The 24249-nt window shown below is 45.2% G+C and overlaps 1 long non-coding RNA gene across 1 annotated transcript in view; it reads left to right on the forward strand.

The window, feature by feature from the left end:
• Positions 1–24249, forward strand: part of LOC138247213 (uncharacterized) — a 63779-nt gene that overhangs the window by 16277 nt on the left and 23253 nt on the right. Inside the window, exon 2 of the long non-coding RNA XR_011194366.1 lies at positions 8082–8120. This is a non-coding gene — a long non-coding RNA (uncharacterized lncRNA). The remainder of the gene's footprint in view (positions 1–8081; positions 8121–24249) is intronic.

The following is a 24249-nucleotide window of genomic DNA, read 5'->3' on the forward strand; positions in this document are numbered from 1 at the left end:
TGGGGACACAAATTTCCACTTGAGGTTTTCCTTCTACCAGCTATTGAAAACTACTGTTTTAGTCCAATTGGTCAAACTGAGTGAACATTAACTACAACTCTCAGAGTGCAGTGGGTTGTTAAAGGCAGGATTGGAATATGGTGACCCTGGTGACAGGGAGTCTTCTTCCATGCTGGCTCAGCTGAAGCATTCATTGTCCCTCCCACCGTATACATCACTCACACAGTGAATCGATCAGTCACGATACATTGAAAACAGCCGAGACTTGGGAAGTACTGTGAGGTCAACTGAAATGATTGTACTGTTTTACAGCTCTGGTAGGCACATTCTGCTTCTTCTCAAAACAAGGGTCTCTAATAGAGCATATGCAGAAGGCCAAAGCATGCAATAAAGCGTAATCTTTACAAGAGTACACTGAGCTAGGGAGGCTCACTCATTTCCAAGCTTCGTTCTGCTAACAAGACCACTTTCCCAGGCTGCTGAATGTAAAAGTATAAAGGCCTGTTCTTTAACACTCATCTTTAGCCATTCCACAAATGCCACAACAGAAATCAGTGACTTTTCCAATTCAGCTTGTTAACTTCTAATATAGAAACTCAAGGACCACAAATCACATAGTGTAGAAAATGCTTTACATCTGACCATTTAAAGTCAGCCATTCATGTGTAAGAGGCTCCTGCCTCTCTTGGCAATCAGCAAAAATGTCTCATATACAGGAGGTCCCAGTATCTACTCATGAAGAAGCAAATCTTACCTTAATCCAACCGCTGGATGAGTGAAACCTTCCTCTCATGTATGAACATTGGGACAGTGAACATCACTGCACAGGAAGGGTAGCCTGCCCATCCATCAATGCTGTAACTCCTAAAGGGGAGGAGAGACAGGCTTGATGACACCTCTCATTTGACTATGACACAATAAGTGCATTACCCCCTGACTATAGGTAGCCATCCTGTGAGTCCTCCAGGATATTAGAGACTAGTGATGTAGAGATCACGTTTAGGGTACACAGAAAGTATCCAGCCGACATCACTTTATTTTTGGAACAGTGTGCATAGAACCAGCCTCGGCAAAGAGGGTCTCCAGGCTGTCAGTGTCATGATAACATCTTTAGAAAAACATGAAAAGTATCATTGACGTCTGAAGTATTTTGCAGTGGCGTCGTCTCCTTTGCTGAGTGAGACACCCGAATCAGAATCGGAGAGATAGTCTTAGATATTCAATATTCCTATTACGATGGCTTTAATGAGGCAATCTTCTGAAAGGCTATTCTTTTCAGTCTCCAACTCCCAGTAGTTTAGTCACCGCTGAATCTTCTGAATATGACTGAATGAATCAGTTTCTTTCATATCAAATTCACTATATTTAAATACAGGAAATCAGACAATCTTATGTAAATGTCTAGAAATTAAACAAGCATTGGCAAAGCCAATAGGTTTTGTCTTCTTTTTCTGTGTAACTGGCTTACAAATATTTGAAAAACGGTATAATAATGTTTGTTTTATTAAATTAAAAACAAACACTATTATAACATTTTTCTAATATTTGTAAGCCAGTTACATAGAAACAAGACAAAGGCTAAATGTATTGGCATATGGGAAAGACAGAAGAAGACGGCAGAACACAGAGGAATACAGAAGACAGCAGAAGAGAGAAGATAGAAGACTGGAGGTGATGGAAGAGAGAAGAAGTAAGAAGAGAGAAGATGGAAGAAGAGAGAAGACTGAGAAGAGAGAAGACGTGAGAAGAGTGCAGAGGTCAGAAGACGGCACGCGGTAAGGAAGACAACAAAGACAGAAGATGGTATGCAGAAAGAAAAAAGAAGACGGATGGCAACGAAGCAAGAAGACAGAAGAAGGTATCGAAGAAAGAAGACATCAGCGAAGTAAGAAGACAGCATGCAGGAAGAAAAAAGAAGACAGAAACAAAAAAAGAAGACAGAGAAGATGGCAGCGAAGAAGGAAGACGTCAGTGAAGAAAGAAGACGGCATGCACGAAGAACAAGCATTTACAATGCAACGGGTCTCGCGTTTGCTCATGTTAGAGCTGATCGCGTTGTAAACTCCTAACCCGACTTTTCACCTATCGGGCAAAAGTGCATTTATGTACATAACCCGAAAAAGTGAAATTAACTTTGTAAAGCGCTCGACTTCTGCCAAGCGAGATCGCGCTCGTAAATTAGAGAAAAAGAAGTACACGAGCCCGATGGAAAACAGCGAGCCTCGCATGTTTTCTGTACTTGGTCGCTGTGCTCGAGGAGGGCTAGCCACCAGAAAAGGCATGACGTATGCATGCCTTCGACTAATGAAATCAAGTGGATTTTATAAGGCAAGCCCACGAATCAATAAAAAACACTGACGTGAAGTTGACAGGGCTCCGAGTCCTTTTCTAAATACAAAAGCGTCTTGCTGCGATATGCATGCGCGAGCGCATGAAACGCGGGCTCGACCCTAAAAAGGAAGTACATTCAGCATCGCAGCCAGTTGGAAAGACACTGGCCACTGTCCAATAGGAAGTGACCAGAAGGAGTACTAGGTCCACAGGCAACTCGACTGCAAGATCAGCGAAGAAGACGAAGAAGACAACAGGAAGTGACGTGAAGATGACGTGCTGGCCAATCTGAAGCAGGTAAATCAGAGCAACATTGGAGTAAGCCAGTGGTAAGTTCAGGTAAGTAAGTGCCTGGTCCAAGCCCCTTTTAAGTTTTTTTACCAACAAAAGATTTCGCAAACATGCGTACAAGCAAAATCTAAAACTGCCTTTTGGGCTCCTAATGCCTTCCCTTTTCTGACAAAAATTAGATTAGGTCTTAACAAACTACACTAATTAGCACAAACCAAGGGGATCAACAAACCATCCTCTTGTTGCAGCCCCTGTGGAGGTGAAAAAGAATGTGAAATTTCCAACCTCTAGTAGAATTCACTCTGCTATTCACAAACAGGGACTAAAGGCCTTATGTACATAGTGTTTTACTACTGCAAACCCTCCGATTTGGTAAATTGCAGGGTTTGCGACAGCTAAAACACATTTTTTAAATGTACTAAATCCATTTAATGATTCAGAAAAACTTTTCAAATCTTTAAATGGGTTTATAAAACATTAAGGAATCGCGATTAGCATGGTATGTTTTGAGGGGGTTCCTTCCAAATACCGATTTCTTAAGGTATGTATTAATGTTTCGCAACTGAAATCTGATTGCAAAACTTTCATATTTTAGTACCAATTTAAAGAAAGGGGTAACACATTCTCAAACAGGAAGGGGTCCCTAAGAGGTAGCAGGCAAACAGGCTGCATTTAGAAAAAAAAGATTGCTTTATTTAAAAGCTATTACGGACTTGGTGGCTTGCTGATCCCAGGCACCCTGCCATGCTTCTGAGTGTTGCCAGTGCTTAATATTTATGGGGTAGATCGAATTTCAACCCACTAGGATTTTGATTTTCTGAACCGACCTCTTAATAGACAGGTCAGTTTGCAAAATAATATACATTTTCTAAAAGTAATTGCACAAATTGTGGCCCTTTTATCAAATGCCTTCTTAATGTATCAGGCTATGCGGGCCTCATGTACTGACAGTTTTAGCATTTACAAACTCTCTGATTCAGTAAATTAGAGGGTTTGTGAATGCAAAAGCCCTTTTTAAAATGTAAAAGCCAATTTAACGATTTGGAAAAAAAATCTACATCTTTATATGAGTTTGGAAAAGAATTTCAAACCTGTATTTGGAAGGGAATAGTAAGAGCGTTCCTTCCAAATACCAAAATCTGGAGGCAAAACAATAATATTTCATCAACACCTCAAGGAAGGTGGTAACCCATTAACATATAGGAAGGTGTATCCAAGGGACTCCTTCCCCTTTGTGAATGCTTAATTTTTTTTTATAGGAGTAGGCAGTGGTTTAATGGACCACTTGTTACTAAAAATCATGTTTATAAAACATTTCATTTTTATTTTTAACCCTAGTAGTCCGTGTGTTGGCATATGGCCAACACACACTCACCGTCCCTGGTGCAGGCCACGACCATCGGCTGACGCCAGGGAGGGGCTTTAAAAATCCTCCAAATTCTTGCACCTGAGGTTTTTTTTAATTTAAAAAACTGAAAACCCCTCGGAGACACGGAAGAGCTTCTGCGTCTACCCCCCGCACCACCACCTGCCCATCTGTGTCGTCTGTCACAGTTGGTTTTCCCCACCAGAGTAGGAAGCAGCAGGTAAGACCGCTTTTTGCTCTGGTGGGTAAAACGGGCCTAAAAGGGCCTCCCCCCTTTCAGGAAGGCCAGTTTGAAAGGGGAGATCCTCCCCTTTCAAATGGGGCCTTCCTGAAAGTGTTTGCTGACCTTTGATCGAAGCTGCTCTGCTATCCACGGCCAGGGAACACCACTAGACACCTGGAATGTCATCTGGGGGGGTCGGCCCTCGTAGGAATGGGCCACCCCCGGGGCAATTTATTAAAAAAAATAAAGTTGGTTTACAACCGCCCCCCAGAGGTTAAAAATATTTGTAATAAAGTTTTAAAAAAGGATATTGACTTGGGGGTCGGCCCTATTGAAAATGGCCCGCCTACCCTCCACCCGGGGCCAATTTGTTTTTTTTTTAAAGTGTGTTTACCCCTGGTGGGGCGTGATTACCCCCCCCCCCAGGGGCTAAAAAATAAAATACAAAAATTTAATTGACAGGGGGTAACCCGTGAGCAGGGCTGACCCCCTGGGGAGGGGGGGCACATTTCTTTATAGATGTGTGGTTTCCCTCGGGCCACGCTCACGAGAGAAATCTCTCATATATATATATTTTATATACATTACCTAGTGGCGGTCGCCACTAGGTAGTTATAGGTAGGACCTAGTTTCTATAGAAAGAGCATTTATTGTTATGCCTATAACTTTGGTACCGCCTGATGAATCTTCACGAAATTTTCAAAACTTATACTTTGCTAAGTTCAGCTTCTGTCTTGAAAGTTTTGGGGTGATCTGTGAAATGGGGGCTGAGAAGAAGCGGGTGTCCCAAAACATGTTTCCCCCATTAATTATTCATAAGACCTTTAGACACGCATACAGCCCGAACCACAGAACGGAATTACACTAACTTTGGCATAAAGCTAAATTCTGTTCCGCAGATCAAGGTTTTTGTGATTTGTGGTGAATCTGTTCAGTAGTTTTGGGGAAATTTGAGGCCCAAAAATATAGATATATAGGGACGCGGCTCCTCTGCAGAGCCAACTGTTCCCACGCTGATATCTGATTGGCTCAGAACACTTCAGCAAGGAAGTGTTGACAGCCATTAGGGAACTCGGCTTCAGCTGAGTCCCAGAAAAAAAGACAACAAAAAAGAAAATGTGCCAGTGTAGAGTCACCCTGACCCCTTAGCCCTGGTGCTGGGGTCCCTGAGGGACCCCGCCAGGGCTAAAAAGCATTTTTTATTTTAAATAAAACCTCAGAGAAATCCGCGGATGGATCCACAAATTTTCCTGATGTTTAAAAAAAAAAATGCAGTCTCCTTTGCTTTTGTTTATTTGCCTCCGGGTGGGCCAGGTCCCGGGGTTATCATAGTGGGGGGGCACGGGACACCCCCCCATTGGGCTTTAATAAGCCTTGGGGATTGCCACCTCCCCGCAAAATTCCAAATAAGAAAATACAAGTGGGGGGCTGTGGCCCCCTGCACCCAGAGGACCCCCGAGAGTAAAAATGTTTTTAAGTAAGTGGGGGAGGCTCGATGGCCTCCCCCACAGCCCCAGGGACCACCACCTCCCCGGGGCTATCCATTTAATTAATGCGGGGAGCGGAGGGGCAGCCTGGCCTCTGTGTGCTCTGGGGACCACCACCCCCTGGGGAATAAAGCAATTTATTTGCAGGGGCCAGGCGGCCTCCCCTGCTGCCCCAGGGACCACCACCCTCAGGGCAAATGATTTAAAAAAGAAGGAGGGACCCTATGGGACTCCCTAACCCTGGGGAGCACCACCCCCCTGGGCTATTCTCTCTTGGAGCCACTGATGGCCCTGGGGACCGCCACCTCCCAGGGCCGGCTCCTGCTATGCCCCCAGGACATAGCTGTTTGATGTGGCTTGGCTGCAGTGTAACACTCTGCTGTTTGACAGCGGGACCCTTAAAGCAGGTACCACTGTCAAACAGCAGAGCTTTCACCACTATCCCCTGCATACGTGCAGGGGACAGAGAGGAAATGCTTCTGCAAGCAGGGAGCTGCTGTCAAAGCAGCTCCATGCTTGCTGAAGCATTGGCACTGCAGGGGAAGCCTTGCAGTGTCAGGTAGCCTGTAAAGGGCATTTTATTGAAAATATTTAAAAAATAAAATAAAAAATAAGAAGGGACAGCGGGGGAGCCCTTGAGGGCTCCCTCATGGTCCCAGATAGCCCATAAAGGGCTAAAAAAAAATGTTTTAATTAAAACCCCGTAGCTCAGTGTGAAGGTCACAGACCTTCACACTGACCTTTGGGAGTTCGAGTCCAACTGGACTCATTACCATTTTTTTTAAATAAAAAAAACGAAATTAAATAAATGTATATAAATTTTTTATTTTAATTTGGTTAGAAATATCTCATTTTAAGTATATCAGAAATCAAAGCCTAAAAAACTCTATATATCTCCCTCTCACTTTCTCTCTCTCTCTCTCTCTCTCTCTGTCTCTCAATCAATTCTCCCACTCACACACCCACTCAGACACTTCCGCACCCACTCACAGATGTACTCGAACACTCACACACCCACTCACAGACCCTCTCAGACACTCAGGCACCCACTCACAGACCCACTTGGACCCTCATGGACTCACTCAGAGCCCCAGTCAGACTCTCACGCACCCCCTCAGACCCACTCAAATAGCTACGCAGCCACTCACACACCCACTCAGACTGTTACACACCCACTCATTGACCCACTGACACCCTCATGCACCCACTCACACACCCATGCACATACTGATATACCCACTAAAACACTGATGTACACACTCTCACACCCAGACAGACAACGTAGTCTCACACCTAGCAAGGCCCCGGACACCTCCCGCCACGCACGGGCAAAGGGCAATGTGCAGCATGAGGTTGGGTGGTTATGGAGGTTGGCCACAGGGTCTGGCTGCAGGCCAGGTCTTGCGGGCTACCTCCCCTACACATTGGTGAAGGCTGTGCACAGTGTAAGGTTGGGTGGCTATAGGGGGTTATCCACAGGGCCTGTATGTATATATGTATGTGTATATATACTGTATAGAGATCACTTTTGTCATTGCATGTGTGGTTTTCCTGGAACTGCGATCGGCCCCCAGGGAAACCACACACACATATAAACGTGATCTCTTTTCATATACATATGGAGAGAGAGAGAGGCACTCTCTCCCTATATATGTGTATAGGTGTGTGTGTGTATATATATATATATATATATATATATATATATATATATATATATATATTGAGATCACTTTTGTCATTGCATGTGTAGTTTTCCTGGGGGCTGCGATCGGCCCCCAGGGAAACTACACACACATATAAAAGTGATCTCTTTACATATATATATATATATGGAGAGAGAAACACTCTCTCCTTATATATGTGTATAGGTGTTTTATTTATATATATATATATATATATATATATATATATATATATATATATATGTATATATATATGTATATATATAATATATATATATATATATATATATATATATATATATATATATATATATATATATATAATATATATGTAGCAATAAAATTAACTATAACTAAAAAAATATGTTCCTGCTAGTGAAAGAGATCGAACTTTTGACTAGTGGCAGTTTTTACACCATAAGTAGTGCAGAAGGTTTATATGCCTGCTGCAGAGAATAGATCTGTATTTTATGTGGTTTGCTGAGTGGATTAGTAAAGCCAGCCGTTACCTGCTCTTTAAAACAAATTAAATGTATGTGCGAGGGGGCTATGGAGAGATAAACGTCAAATTTGCTGGGTGGTAGTAAGGGAATCCAAGGAGGAGGTCATGGGAGGGACAGCTGCGAAAAAGATTATCACACTGGGTGATCATGGGTATATGGCAAGGTGAAGTAATACTGTGTCTTTTTTGTTTTTTTCAGTGTGTTCAGAGACCCTGCTGATTGAGGGAAGAAGCGAAGGTAAGGTGACTGACATTTAATGTTGCACACATCACACACAAACACACACACACTAGCATTTTGTCCCCATATCTGCCACCTACGTAGGCTAGTGTTTTAGAGGGACAGTTTAGCCAGTAGCAGAGATGGCGTCTTGTTGGATGACTGCTGCTGAAGCCGTAACTCGGGTTGTGGCGCACAGCTCTGAGGCAGCATCCGAGACTGAGACAGCAGATTCTGAGACAGCACCTGAAGGGAGAAGACAATAGAGCAGAATCTGGGAGTGATTTTTCAGTCAGTGGAGTCCCATCCGACGACACCTCTTCCAATGATTATGAGGGAGACGATGAGGACAGTTGTACTGTCCCTTCACAAGCACAGTCTGTGCAGCGGGGCAACAGCGGGATAGCCCAAACCAGAGAGCCGGTGTGTGCAGTGGCAAGCACAGGCAGAGTGCTCTCTTGGCAGCCCCCCCAATTCAGTTCAGACCCAAATTTCACCTTTTACTGGTGACGCTGGATGTAAAGTCGATACGGCCAACTTTTTGCCAGTCGACTACGTCCATCTCTTTTTGGATGTTGTCTTCCTTCAGCAAATTGTGCAGCAGACAAATCTGTGTGCAGAACAATCTCTAAAGGAGCATGGAGGCGCGCCAGTGGACTCCCACTTTGCTGGCGGAATTGAAGATCATTTTAGGCCTTACGCTCAAAATGGGGTTAGTGTGGTTAGTACACAAACCCACTTTGCAGTACTGCTGGATGACTCACACGGATTGGGTAACCCCCATCTCTGCACAGGGCCACGACAAAATCGTATTGTGGAGACATCAAAATTATCTATCACAAAACAACCTGGTTTTGTAAGACGGGCATCTGCGTTTTGGGTCCTGGGCTTGGCAGCCCTATAGGGAAACCTACCAAACCCAGACTTGCCTGAAAACTAGGCACCCGGGGGAGTCCACGGAAGTGTGGCTTGTGTGGATTTGCCAAAGTTTTCTTGCCCAGAACATCCTGCAAAGGTGAAAACTTGAATAAAAACTCTATTTTTCCTAGCATTTCTGTCACGCAAACTACAGGAACATGCAGGGATCCACAAAATTCCTACCACCCAGCATTTCCCCACTTATCCCCAGGGTCAAACGGTAGCCCTCATGTAAGGACTACCATTGATCGTTGTGTGATCCAATCCTGTCATGGGCACTAAGCCCACGCACACCAGTGGGGTAGCATTGTTATTGGGACAAGTTGGGGAAAGCTGGCTGGTAAGCAGTTTGTGGATCCCTGCATAGTCCTGTAGTTTACATCACAGAAATGCAAGGAAAAATAGTGTTTTATTCAACAGTTTACTTTTGCAGGGCATTCTGGGGGAAGAAACTTTGGAGAATCCTCACAAGCAATACCTCCCTGGACTCCCCTTGATGTCTACTTTTCAGAAATGTCTGGGTTTGGCAGGTTTCCCTAAATGGTTCCCGGTCCCAGGATTAATTAGTACATTCACCTTAGTTATTATTATTATCGCCACAATACGTTTAGGGACTGTCCCTGTTGTGGGTACTTGGCCTACCCATACAAGTGAGGTAAAATTTTTATCAGGGGACCTTGGTGAATGCTGGGTGGAAGGAAGTTTGTGGCTCCCCTCAGATTCCAGAACTTTCCATCACTGAAATGTGCGGAAAAAGTGTTTTTTAGCCAAGTCTTCAGGTTTGCAAAGGATTCTGGGTGACAGAACCTGGCGAGAGCCCCACAAGTCATCCCATTCTGGATTACCCTAGGTGCCTAGTTTTAAAAAATATATAGATTTGCTAGGTTTCCCTATGTGCTGGCTGAGCTAGAGCCCAAAATCCACAGGTAGGCACTTTGCAAAAAAATGTGTCCCTTTTCATTAGAAAAATGTGATGTGTCCTCGCAGTGTTTTGGAGCATTTCCTGTCACGGGCACTTGGCCTTCCCATAGAAGTGAGGTACAATATTTATCGAGAGACTTGGGGGGAATGTTGGGTGGAAGGAAGTTTGTGGCTCCCCTCAGATTCTGAACTTTGCATCGCTGAAATGTGAGGAAAATTTGTGTTTTTAGAAACATTTTGAGGTTTGCACATGATTCTGGGTGACAGAGCCTGGTGAGAGCCCAACAAGTTACACCATTCTGGATTCCCCTAGGTGTCTAGTTTTAAAATATATATAGGTTTGCTAGGTTTACCTATGTGCCGGCTGAGCTAGAGCCCAAAATCCACAACTAGGCACTTCGCAAAAGACGCACCTGTTTTCATTGGAAAAATGTGATGTGTACATGTAGTGTTTTGGGGCGTTTCCTGTTGCGGGCATTAGGTCTACCCACACAAGTGAGGTACCATTTGTATCTGGAGACTTGGAGGAACACAGCAAAGAAGAACAAGTGTTATTGCCAATTGTTTTTCTCTACATATGTGCCTTCCAAATGTAAGAGAGTATGTAAGAAAGAAGTCATTTTGAAAAATGCCCTGTAATCCACGCTAGTATGGGTACCCCTGAATTCAGACATGTGCAAATAACCACTGCTTCTAAACTCCATATCTTGTGCCCATTTCAGAAATACATAGGTTTCCTTGATATCTATTTTTCATTCTTTATGTTTTACCAAATTAATTGCTGTATACCTGGTATACAATGAAAACCCATTGCAAGGTGCAGCTCATTTATTAGCTCTGGGTACCTTGGGTTTTTGATGAACCTGCAAGCCCTATATATCCTCGCACCCAGAAGGGTCCAGCAGATGTAACAGTATATTGCTTTCAAAAATCTGCCATAGATGGAAAAAGTTAAAAAAAGAAAACGTAGACAGAAATTGCTGTTTTCTTTCAACTCAATTTCAATAGTGTTTTATTTAAACTGTTACTTTCTGTAGGAAAATCTTGAAGGATCTTCACAAATGACCCCTTGCTGAATTCAGAATTGCGTCTACTTTTCAGAAATGTTTAGCTGTCCATAATTCACCATTGGTTTTATACCCATTTCTGTCACTAACTGGAAAGAGGCTGAAAGCACAAAAATTGTAAAAATGGGTTATGTCCCGGTAAAATGCCAAAACTGTGTTGAAAACTTTGGTTTTCTGATTCAAGTCTACCTGTTCCTGAAAGCTGCGAAGATGGTGATTTTAGCACCGCAAATCTTTTGTTGATCCCATTTGCAGAGGGAAAAAACAGATGCTCTTTTCTGCAGCACTTTTTTCCCATTTCCCCCCAAAAAAACACACATTAGCTGTATTTTGGCTAATTTCTCGGTATCATCTAAAGGACCAACAAACTCTGGGTACCTTTAGAATCTGCAGGATGTCTGAAAAAAAGGATGCAAATTTGGCATGGATAGCTTATATAGGCAAAAGTTAATGGGGTCCTAAGCGCAAGCTACCTCAGCACTGGTGTAGGGGGGCAGCAGCTAAGGGGTTAAATTAGGAAAACAGGATGCATTTAAAAAGTAAAAAGAATGATTTATGATAAAGCAATCACAGACATGGTTGGCTGCAGACCCCACCAAACAACCATGTCTGTGATTGTAGCCTAACTTAGTGAGGTAAGACAAATCTCAACCTATTAGGTTTCTGTATTTTGTGAACTGACCTATTAATACATAGGTCAGCTCTCAAAAAATAGATGCATTCTGTAAAACCCGGTGTGCAAATGGCAACCTCTTTTAGCACATGCATTTAGTGCATGAGTTCCACAGACCACTAACTTCTCAACTCATTTTTCAGACCTTGGGATTCTGTAGAAACGTATCTATACCACAAAGAAACTCTCTCTCTGGTGTGCTGCCTCATTGAAGCCTGGGCATAACTTTCTGTCAGGTGGTAATCTAACAGAGAAGTTTCTCTGTGCATTTCTGGTAATCACCTGCTGCGCTCTGTAGAAGTTCAGCTTCTCCATAGTCACAGCCTGTGTTTGCAGATTTTCTCTTTAATATAACTTGGGTATTGATAAAGTCCAGATCACCTACAGGGTCATCTTGGCACTGAATAGCAGATATCAATTGTTACCCAACCAAGTGGTACTCATCTTGTCTACCTCAGACTATGAGTGGACCCGCCAGGGTTTCAACCTGTGGTCATAGAGTCAAACACAGATCCCTGCGTAAGATACATTATTTAGCAGAGCCACCACACCCTCTCACCAGATGCGTCCACCAGATCTTCCTTGAGTTAAAAGGAGACAAAATGACTAACTTCGTTTTGACAGCTTATTAACATGTTAGATAATGTAAGGGCTGATAGCAAAAATGGGATACCCTCATCTGAAATGGGTACAATATAGGAGAACATTTTATACAAGAACTGACCAAATCTCGGAAGCAATACCATTCAGGTTGACCATCAATCTACGACCTTAGAGCGCCCGTACGAGCCAAATACACTGATCCACACTAACACGGTGTTAAATCTAGTGAGGAGCAATAGTGCACAGCCCCAGATGCCCTCCTCAGCTCTTTGTTTTGAAATAATACTGATTATTGGACCTTCTGACTGTTTCCTCTTTATTGTGACTCATTCGAACATGTCCCACATACACGGTGAGAGTCCGTATTGCACCTCCATTATAAGACCCCCCCAATTACAGACTTATAGCACTTTTGGAAATAGAGGCAAAACCATACACCAGAATCTTAGTAAAGTGGAAGAATGGGTTGGGGAAAAAAGAATAAACCGTTTTTTTCTGGTGGGTTTTAGACAAAATTGCTCTGCAATCGATAATGTTTGAACAATAGGACATACAATTCCTCATTCCTTTATGGATGCCCAATGTTTGTTTAGAACAGTACTCAGCGGATTTGAACCCCAGATCTTATGGACTAAACTGATTACATGGGGCACCTCTCTAAACCCGGTGAACAATATTTTCACCCTTTGATGCGGGTTGGGGTGAAGGTCGGCACAAGCTTGGGAACACATGTCTTTAGGCAGTGTGTGCTAGTAACAGCTGCCTCACACTGCCTAAAGTCATATGTCCAATCTATTTTATGCCTGATGCCTTGTAATCGAATACTTTTTGCATAGTGATTTTGTACGGTATGCAATGATTCTACAATATTATACTTTGTATACAGTGATTTGGCATTATATGCAATGATTTAATTAAATATGCATAATAAATAGGGCTCTCAGTTTTCCTTTTTTACTGATTTTTACACATAAATACAGACAGAAAACTATTTATTTTCCTGTCTGTGTTTATATTTAAATGCAGAAAAATATCGAAAAATATGATTTTTTTAATGAATTTTTTCTACTGCCAATCATGAGTGCCAGATCTGTGGGTGTACATATTGAAAGCAGGGGAGATGAAAAAAAGACAATAGATTAAGTGCAGGTCTACAGTTATTTATGCCATTCCACAATGTAAGTGCTTTCAGATAATGCTATTGCAGTGTAGACTGCTGAAACCTTTTGGACATTCAGTTGTGAGTATACATTTATCAGTAAAACACATGTGGAAAGATACCTATTGCAGATTCATTTACACAGTAAGCACAAAATGAAAATAGATAAATACAGAAAAAAATCAGCAAAACATATTTATGGATAAATACAGACAGAAATGTTGAAACAGTAAATACCATAAAACCGGGAGCCCTAATAACAAATTTATAATTACATAGATGCATATAGAGGTCTTGAACAAGGTTGCATATTGCCTCCCCTGTTATTTCACCTTTAACATTTAGAGGCTCTGACTAGAGTCAGGTATTTCCACCCAAGGATTGACCCCCCAAAATGTAAAGATACTTCAGTATGCTTACAGTTTAGTCATACAAGATCAAACAGAATTGGGTTTTTAGTGAGCATTGGACGAACTAAAGAAATACAACCAAAACAACAAATAGGTGGTAATTTTTTCCAAAACAGAAATCACATTTTTTGGAAAACATAAGATTAAATCAAAGAAACCCTGGCTGTGTTAAGCTGGGGTATACACCAGGATGTAACTACTTGGCAGTTTGGCTGTCTGACACGTATAATCCACAAATTCATCTAACCCACATTATGAAACAACTAATGGCCTACATTTTGCACTGTGGAGACCGAATTCAAACATTTATAACCCAACAGATGAAGCAATTTTAAGGGTTATAAAACCAAAGATTTTACCAACCTTATCTTACGGGTAGCAGGCTTTTCCATCAACATTTCCACGTACCTTGTATAAATTGCATTGCATATGGAAGGTTTTTCTACTGTCTCTGTTTGCTTGGCACACTCACGTACACTTCGAATTTGGGTTGTTTAACCAGGATTTAGTGTGCAAATCCACTTTTATTAAATATCATTACTTTGTGATACATGCAGAACCTTATTCCTTAAAGCTTATTTTACAAGCAATTGATGTGTCGCATAACAATCTTTGGGCCATGTACCTTACCACTGCAAATAAAGATTTATAGATCAACAAGGTTATTGAAAATGAAATAACATATGTTTACCTCTCATACGCTGCATTAGAAAGCAAAGTAAAGGCAGCAGCTATCAGTGTCTTGAGTAGTAGAGCTAGAATCAAATTCTAACTAACCAGTCATGCAGAACTGTAGGAGGCTGGACTGGCTTGTAGTGAGTACCAAGGGGTACTTGCACCTTGCACCAGGCCCAGTTATCCCTTATTAGTGTATAGGGTGTCTAGCAGCTTAGGCTGATAGATAATGGTAGCTTAGCAGAGCAGCTTAGGCTGAACTAGGAGACGTGTGAAGCTACTACAGTACCACTTAGTGTCATATGCACAATATCATAAGAAAACACAATACACAGTTATACTAAAAATAAAGGTACTTTATTTTTATGACAATATGCCAAAGTATCTTAGAGTGTACCCTCAGTGAGAGGATAGGAAATATACACAAGATATATATACACAATAGCAAAAATATGCAGTATAGTCTTAGAAAACAGTGCAAACAATGTATAGTTACAATAGGATGCAATGGGGAAACATAGGGATAGGGGCAACACAAACCATATACTCCAAAAGTGGAATGCGAACCACGAATGGACCCCAAACCTATGTGACCTTGTAGAGGGTCGCTGGGACTATTAGAAAATAGTGAGAGTTAGAAAAATAACCCTCCCCAAGACCCTGAAAAGTGAGTGCAAAGTGCACTAAAGTTCCCCTAAGGACAAAGTAGTCGTGTTAGAGGAATAATGCAGGAAAGACACAAACCAGCAATGCAACAACTGTGGATTTCCAATCTAGGGTACCTGTGGAACAAGGGGACCAAGTCCAAAAGTCACAAGCAAGTCGGAGATGGGCAGATGCCCAGGAAATGCCAGCTGTGGGTGCAAAGAAGCTTCGACTGGACAGAAGAAGCTGAGGTTTCTGCAGGAACGAAAAGGGCTAGAGACTTCCCCTTTGGTGGACGGATCCCTCTCGCCGTGGAGAGTCGTGCAGAAGTGTTTTCCCGCCGGAAGGACGCCAACAAGCCTTGCTACATGCAAATCGTGCGTTTGGCGTTTTTGGACGCTGCTGGGGCCCAGGAGGGACCAGGAGGTCGCAAATTGGACCTGAAGAGAGAGGGGACGTCGAGCAAAACAAAGAGCCCTCACTGAAGCAGGTAGCACCCGGAGAAGTGCCAGAAACAGGCACTACGAGGATGCGTGAAACGGTGCTCGCCGAAGTTGCACAAAGGAGTCCCACGTCGCCGGAGACCAACTTAGAAAGTCGTGCAATGCAGGTTAGAGTGCCGTGGACCCAGGCTTGGCTGTGCATGAAGGATTTCCGCCGGAAGTGCACAGGGGCCGGAGTAGCTGCAAAGTTGCGGTTCCCAGCAATGCAGCCCAGCGAGGTGAGGCAAGGACTTACCTCCACCAAACTTGGACTGAAGAGTCACTGGACTGTGGGGGTCACTTGGACAGAGTCGCTGGATTCGAGGGACCTCGCTCGTCGTGCTGAGAGGAGACCCAAGGGACCGGTAATGCAGCTTTTTGGTGCCTGCGGTTGCAGGGGGAAGATTCCGTCGACCCACGGAAGATTTCTTCGGAGCTTCTGGTGCAGAGAGGAGGCAGGCTACCCCCACAGCATGCACAAGCAGGAAAACAGTCGAGAAGGCGGCAGGATCAGCGTTACAGAGTTGCAGTAGTCGTCTTTGCTACTATGTTGCAGGTTTGCAGGCTTCCAGCGCGGTCAGCAGTCGATTCCTTATCAGAAGGTGAAGAGAGAGATGCAGAGGAACTCGGATGAGCTCTTGCATTCGTTATCTAAAGTTTCCCCAGAGACAGAGACCCTAAATAGCCAGAAAAGAGGGTTTGGCTACCTAGGAGAGAGGAGAGGCTACTAACACCTGAAGGAGCCTATCACAAGGAGTCTCTGACGTCACCTGGTGGCACTGGCCACTCAGAGCAGTCCAGTGTGCCAGCAGCACCTCTGTTTCCAAGATGGCAGAGGTCTGGAGCACACTGGAGGAGCTCTGGACACCTCCCAGGGGAGGTGCAGGTCAGGGGAGTGGTCACTCCCCTTTCCTTTGTCCAGTTTCGCGCCAGAGCAGGGGCTAAGGGGTCCCTGAACCGGTGTAGACTGGCTTATGCAGAATTGGGCACATCTGTGCCCAAGAAAGCATTTCCAGAGGCTGGGGGAGGCTACTCCTCCCCTGCCTTCACACCATTTTCCAAAGGGAGAGGGTGTCACACCCTCTCTCAGAGGAAGTTCTTTGTTCTGCCATCCTGGGCCAGGCCTGGCTGGACCCCAGGAGGGCAGATGCCTGTCTGAGGGGTTGGCAGCAGCAGCAGCTGCAGTGAAACCCCAGGAAGGGCAGTTTGGCAGTACCAGGGTCTGTGCTACAGACCACTGGGATCATGGAATTGTACCAACAATGCCAGGATGGCATAGAGGGGGCAATTCCATGATCATAGACATGTTACATGGCCATATTCGGAGTTACCATGGTGAAGCTACATATAGGTAGTGACCTATATGTAGTGCACGCGTGTAATGGTGTCCCCGCACTCACAAAGTTCAGGGAATTGGCTCTGAACAATGTGGGGGCACCTTGGCTAGTGCCAGGGTGCCCTCACACTAAGTAACTTTGCACCTAACCTTTACCAGGTAAAGGTTAGACATATAGGTGACTTATAAGTTACTTAAGTGCAGTGTAAAATGGCTGTGAAATAACGTGGACGTTATTTCACTCAGGCTGCAGTGGCAGGCCTGTGTAAGAATTGTCAGAGCTCCCTATGGGTGGCAAAAGAAATGCTGCAGCCCATAGGGATCTCCTGGAACCCCAATACCCTGGGTACCTCAGTACCATATACTAGGGAATTATAAGGGTGTTCCAGTAAGCCAATGTAAATTGGTAAAAATGGTCACTAGCCTGTTAGTGACAATTTGAAAGTAATGAGAGAGCATAACCACTGAGGTTCTGGTTAGCAGAGCCTCAGTGAGACAGTTAGGCACCACACAGGGAACATGTACATGCACACCTATGAGCACTGGGGCCCTGTGTGACAGGGTCCCAGTGACACATACATATAGGCCACAAACCTATGAGCACTGGGGTCCTGACCAGCAGGATCCCAGTGACACATAACAACCATACTGAAAACATAGGTGGTCATTCTGACCCTGGCGGTCTTTGACCGCCAGGGCGGAGGACCGCGGGAGCACCGCCGACAGGCCGGCGGTGCTCCAATGGGGATTCCGACCGCGGCGGTAAAGCCGCGGTCGGACCGGCACCACTGGCGGGGTCCCGCCAGTGTACCGCGGCCCCATTGAATCCTCCGCGGCGGCGCAGCTTGCTGCACCGCCGCGGGGATTCCGACCCCCCCTACCGCCATCCAGATCCCGGCGGTCGGACCGCCGAGATCCGGATGGCGGTAGGGGGGGTCGCGGGGCCCCTGGGGGCCCCTGCAGTGCCCATGCCACTGGCATGGGCATTGCAGGGGCCCCCGTAAGAGGGCCCCTACATGTATTTCACTGTCTGCTGCGCAGACAGTGAAATACGCGACGGGTGCAACTGCACCCGTCGCACAGCTTCCACTCCGCCGGCTCGATTCCGAGCCGGCTTCATCGTGGAAGCCTCTTTCCCGCTGGGCTGGCTGGCGGTCTGAAGGCGACCGCCCGCCAGCCCAGCGGGAAAGTCAGAATTACCGCCGCGGTCTTTCGACCGCGGAACGGTAACCTGACGGCGGGACTTTGGCGGGCGGCCTCCGCCGCCCGCCAAGGTCAGAATGAGGGCCATAGTGTTTTCACTATGAGCACTGGGGCCTGGCTATCAGGATCCCAGTGAGACAGTGAAAACAGTGACAAACACCCTGACATACACTCACAAACAGGCCAAAAGTGGGGGTAACAAGGCTAGAAAGAGGCTACTTTCTCATACAACCCCCCCCCAAACGAAGGACAATAAGGCTAACCTTGGCCAGTTGAGACTTTATTGTCTAAGTGGTGATAAGTAGAGAGTAGCTCTGCAATAGACTGGTTACTCCCTTTATCATCCACTATATGGTTACTTCCCTGTGGGGATGTAAACCACCCTGTTTGAAGTTTTTTAGCTAGGCAACAATGTGAAGATGTATTTTCAGAGTTTCTATCAGTAAGTTTTAGTTTAGAGCAGTGGGAATTGTCCACTGAACCTATTTGTAGTGATGGAAATGCCAGACAGGGATGCTGTCTCAGTAAAGCCATAGCTGGGCAAAAACTTTGTCCATATGGCTGGAAGAGAGAACAGGGATGTTGTTTCTCTTGGGTTGGAGCAGGGCAGGGATGCTGTCCTATTAGCTCCACACTAGGGCAGGGATGCTGTCCTAAGTGTTGTGAGGCAGTGCAGGGTTTCTGCACTAAAGTTTCTCTGGGAGGGTTGGAGGGATGCTCCATGTTAACTAAAATGGTGCTCTTTTTCTCACCAATGTTAGTTATCCCACAGAGAGGTACTTCCACCTCAGGGAGTACAGTTTTGTCAACTGATGATTCCCTTGGAACAGGTGCCACCCCAGGAGAGGTTTCTCCCACCACAGGAATGGTATCCTGAATGGCAGGGTGGTTAGGGGATACTGTGATACCCTTTTTACCTGTTGATGGAGAGGGATCCTGAGTTTTCAGGCCTTCTCTCCTTTGCTTTTTCATTTCAGTAGAAATGAGAGGGAACAATTCCTCTGGGATGCCCAGCATGGCTGCATGGGCATAAAACTCTACATCAGCCCAACCTGAGGCCTCTAGGTCATTACCTAAGAGACAGTCTACAGGTAAGCTAGGTGATACCACCACCTGCTTAGGGCCAGTAACTCCACCCCAACTAAACTGAATTATAGCTAAGGGAAGAAACTTAGTGGAGTTATGGACATCAATAATCTTATACTGTTGTCCAATGATGTGTTGTTCAGGAGGCACTAGGTTTTCAGTCACCAAAGTGAAACTGGCACCTGTGTCCCTGTAGGCCAAGGCCTCAACACCATTTATTGAAACTGTCTGCCTGTACTTATCCATTGTAAGGGGACAAGCAGCCAGTGTGGCAAGGCCAATGCCACTAGGTGTGACAGAAACTGTCTTGGGACTGATTACATCAGTTTCCACTATGGACCCATAAGTGAACCCAACTACACCCTTTGCTTGACTGTTGCCAGCAGTCCCACCACTAGTACCACTACTGCTAGGGGCACTAGAGCTTGATGTATTAGTGGTGGTAGGCTCAGGGGGTTTACCTGGACAGGACTTATCCCCTGGCCTATGGCCTCTGTTTTTACACACAAAGCACCAAGGCTTTTTAATGTGTGCAGGTTGGGAAGAAGAGGAAGAATTTGTTTTATCCCCACCCTCTGAAGAGTGTTTAAGATTTGAAGTGGGATCTTTGGTTTTACCCTTATCCCCATGCTTATCTTGAGATTTTTCACCATCTTTCTTCTTATTGCCATCTTTGTCACCCCCTGTATGAACTTTTCTGTTCACCCTTGTTCTGACCCATTTGTCTGCCTTCTTTCCCAATTCTTGGGGAGAGGTCAGATCAGAGTCTACCAGGTACTGGTGCAACAAATCAGACACACAATTATTAAGTATATGCTCTCTCAGGATTGTGTTATACTGGCTTTCATAGTCAGTAACTTTACTGCCATGTAACCACCCCTCCAAGGCCTTCACTGAATAGTCAATGAAATCAACCCAGTCTTGTGAAGACTCCTTTTTGGTCTCTCTGAACTTTATCCTGTACTGTTCAGTGGTTAAGCCATAACCATCCAGGAGTGCATTTTTAAGAACTGTAAAATTATTGGCATCACTTTCTTTCACAGTAAGGAGTCTATCCCTACCCTTTTCACTAAATGATAGCCATAGGATAGCAGCCCACTGCCTTTGAGGGACATCCTGTACAACACAGGCCCTCTCAAGTGCAGCAAACCACTTGTTAATGTCATCCCCCTCCTTATAAGGGGGAACTATCTTGTGCAGATTCCTGGAATCATGCTCTTTTGCAGGATGACTATGGGGAATACTGCTGCTGCCACCATGGGTATCTAAACCCAACTTCTGTCTTTCCTTCTCTAATTCAAAAGACTGTCTATCCAAATCCAGCTGTTGCTTTTTAAGCTTCAGTCTGGTTTGTTCCACCCCCAACTTATTGAGTTCCCTCTCTAACATTCTGTCATCAGGGTTGGTGGGAGGGACATTTCTAGAAACAGAGCTATGATGGGAATGAACAGAAGGAGACCTGTCCCTTACAGGAGCCACCCTAACAGCTTGGTTTACAGAAACATTACTACCAGTATGGTGAGAATATATGCTTTTGCTATGATATGAGACAACACTATTTCTATGGTGTGGCTCATCATCATTACCATCTATGCTAGACTGTCTAGTAATGGGCAGGCTAGGAAGTTTTTTTCCTGAATCTTTTCCTGGGGGAGTCCCTGAATCAGATTGGGAACTATTAGGTACTTTTTCAACAGATGGGGCACCTATGGCCTTATCCTGTTCTCTAAGCATGTTAAGTAACAGTTCCAAGGAAGGATTCTTCCCTACACTCAAACCTCTCTCTATACAGAGACTCCTTGCTCTTTTCCAGCTAAGGTTGTCATATGCAAGTTTGGACAGATCAACACTTTGGCCTGTGCCAGACATTTTTTAGAGAGAGTTAAAGTGATAGAAAAAGAGAAAAAAGTTTTCAGAACTTTTTGGAAAGACAGAAAAAACTTTTTTAAACTTTTAAGAACTTTTTGAAAGTTTAGGAGTACTTTTCAGCACTTAGAAAAGAGTGAAAAGAGGAAATGCAAAACTTTTTGGCTATGTGTATATACACTGACCTTGTTTTGTATATTTTTCTCTTATGAAAAGTACAATGACAAGAGTGGTAAGTAGTCTCAAGCACTTATCCCACCACTGCACAACCAATGTAGGAGGCTGGACTGGCTTGTAGTGAGTACCAAGGGGTACTTGCACCTTGCACCAGGCCCAGTTATCCCTTATTAGTGTATAGGGTGTCTAGCAGCTTAGGCTAATAGATAATGGTAGCTTAGCAGAGCAGCTTAGGCTGAACTAGGAGACGTGTGAAGCTACTACAGTACCACTTAGTGTCATATGCACAATATCATAAGAAAACACAATACACAGTTATACTAAAAATAAAGGTACTTTATTTTTATGACAATATGCCAAAGTATCTTAGAGTGTACCCTCAGTGAGAGGATAGGAAATATACACAAGATATATATACACAATAGCAAAAATATGCAGTATAGTCTTAGAAAACAGTGCAAACAATGTATAGTTACAATAGGATGCAATGGGGAAACATAGGGATAGGGGCAACACAAACCATATACTCCAAAAGTGGAATGCGAACCACGAATGGACCCCAAACCTATGTGACCTTGTAGAGGGTCGCTGGGACTATTAGAAAATAGTGAGAGTTAGAAAAATAACCCTCCCCAAGACCCTGAAAAGTGAGTGCAAAGTGCACTAAAGTTCCCCTAAGGACAAAGTAGTCGTGTTAGAGGAATAATGCAGGAAAGACACAAACCAGCAATGCAACAACTGTGGATTTCCAATCTAGGGTACCTGTGGAACAAGGGGACCAAGTCCAAAAGTCACAAGCAAGTCGGAGATGGGCAGATGCCCAGGAAATGCCAGCTGCGGGTGCAAAGAAGCTTCGACTGGACAGAAGAAGCTGAGGTTTCTGCAGGAACGAAAAGGGCTAAAGACTTCCCCTTTGGTGGACGGATCCCTCTCGCCGTGGAGAGTCTTGCAGAAGTGTTTTCCCGCCGGAAGGACGCCAACAAGCCTTGCTACATGCAAATCGTGCGTTTGGTGTTTTTGGACGCTGCTGGGGCCCAGGAGGGACCAGGAGGTCGCAAATTGGACCTGAAGAGAGAGGGGACGTCGAGCAAAACAAAGAGCCCTCACTGAAGCAGGTAGCACCCGGAGAAGTGCCAGAAACAGGCACTACAAGGATGCGTGAAATGGTGCTCGCCGAAGTTGCACAAAGGAGTCCCACGTCGCCGGAGACCAACTTAGAAAGTCGTGCAATGCAGGTTAGAGTGCCGTGGACCCAGGCTTGGCTGTGCACGAAGGATTTCCGCCGGAAGTGCACAGGGGCCGGAGTAGCTGCAAAGTTGCGGTTCCCAGCAATGCAGCCCAGCGAGGTGAGGCAAGGACTTACCTCCACCAAACTTGGACTGAAGAGTCACTGGACTGTGGGGGTCACTTGGACAGAGTCGCTGGATTCGAGGGACCTCGCTCGTCGTGCTGAGAGGAGACCCAAGGGACCGGTAATGCAGCTTTTTGGTGCCTGCGGTTGCAGGGGGAAGATTCCGTCGACCCACGGGAGATTTCTTCGGAGCTTCTGGTGCAGAGAGGAGGCAGGCTACCCCCACAGCATGCACAAGCAGGAAAACAGTCGAGAAGGCGGCAGGATCAGCGTTACAGAGTTGCAGTAGTCGTCTTTGCTACTATGTTGCAGGTTTGCAGGCTTCCAGCGCGGTCAGCAGTTGATTCCTTATCAGAAGGTGAAGAGAGAGATGCAGAGGAACTCGGATGAGCTCTTGCATTCGTTATCTAAAGTTTCCCCAGAGACAGAGACCCTAAATAGCCAGAAAAGAGGGTTTGGCTACCTAGGAGAGAGGAGAGGCTACTAACACCTGAAGGAGCCTATCACAAGGAGTCTCTGACGTCACCTGGTGGCACTGGCCACTCAGAGCAGTCCAGTGTGCCAGCAGCACCTCTGTTTCCAAGATGGCAGAGGTCTGGAGCACACTGGAGGAGCTCTGGACACCTCCCAGGGGAGGTGCAGGTCAGGGGAGTGGTCACTCCCCTTTCCTTTGTCCAGTTTCGCGCCAGAGCAGGGGCTAAGGGGTCCCTGAACCGGTGTAGACTGGCTTATGCAGAATTGGGCACATCTGTGCCCAAGAAAGCATTTCCAGAGGCTGGGGGAGGCTACTCCTCCCCTGCCTTCACACCATTTTCCAAAGGGAGAGGGTGTCACACCCTCTCTCAGAGGAAGTTCTTTGTTCTGCCATCCTGGGCCAGGCCTGGCTGGACCCCAGGAGGGCAGATGCCTGTCTGAGGGGTTGGCAGCAGCAGCAGCTGCAGTGAAACCCCAGGAAGGGCAGTTTGGCAGTACCAGGGTCTGTGCTACAGACCACTGGGATCATGGAATTGTACCAACAATACCAGGATGGCATAGAGGGGGCAATTCCATGATCATAGACATGTTACATGGCCATATTCGGAGTTACCATGGTGAAGCTACATATAGGTAGTGACCTATATGTAGTGCACGCGTGTAATGGTGTCCCCGCACTCACAAAGTTCAGGGAATTGGCTCTGAACAATGTGGGGGCACCTTGGCTAGTGCCAGGGTGCCCTCACACTAAGTAACTTTGCACCTAACCTTTACCAGGTAAAGGTTAGACATATAGGTGACTTACAAGTTACTTAAGTGCAGTGTAAAATGGCTGTGAAATAACGTGGACGTTATTTCACTCAGGCTGCAGTGGCAGGCCTGTGTAAGAATTGTCAGAGCTCCCTATGGGTGGCAAAAGAAATGCTGCAGCCCATAGGGATCTCCTGGAACCCCAATACCCTGGGTACCTCAGTACCATATACTAGGGAATTATAAGGGTGTTCCAGTAAGCCAATGTAAATTGGTAAAAATGGTCACTAGCCTGTTAGTGACAATTTGAAAGTAATGAGAGAGCATAACCACTGAGGTTCTGGTTAGCAG

The sequence above is a fragment of the Pleurodeles waltl genome, chromosome 7, assembly GCF_031143425.1.
Source record: "Pleurodeles waltl isolate 20211129_DDA chromosome 7, aPleWal1.hap1.20221129, whole genome shotgun sequence".
Classification (NCBI taxonomy): domain Eukaryota; kingdom Metazoa; phylum Chordata; class Amphibia; order Caudata; family Salamandridae; genus Pleurodeles; species Pleurodeles waltl.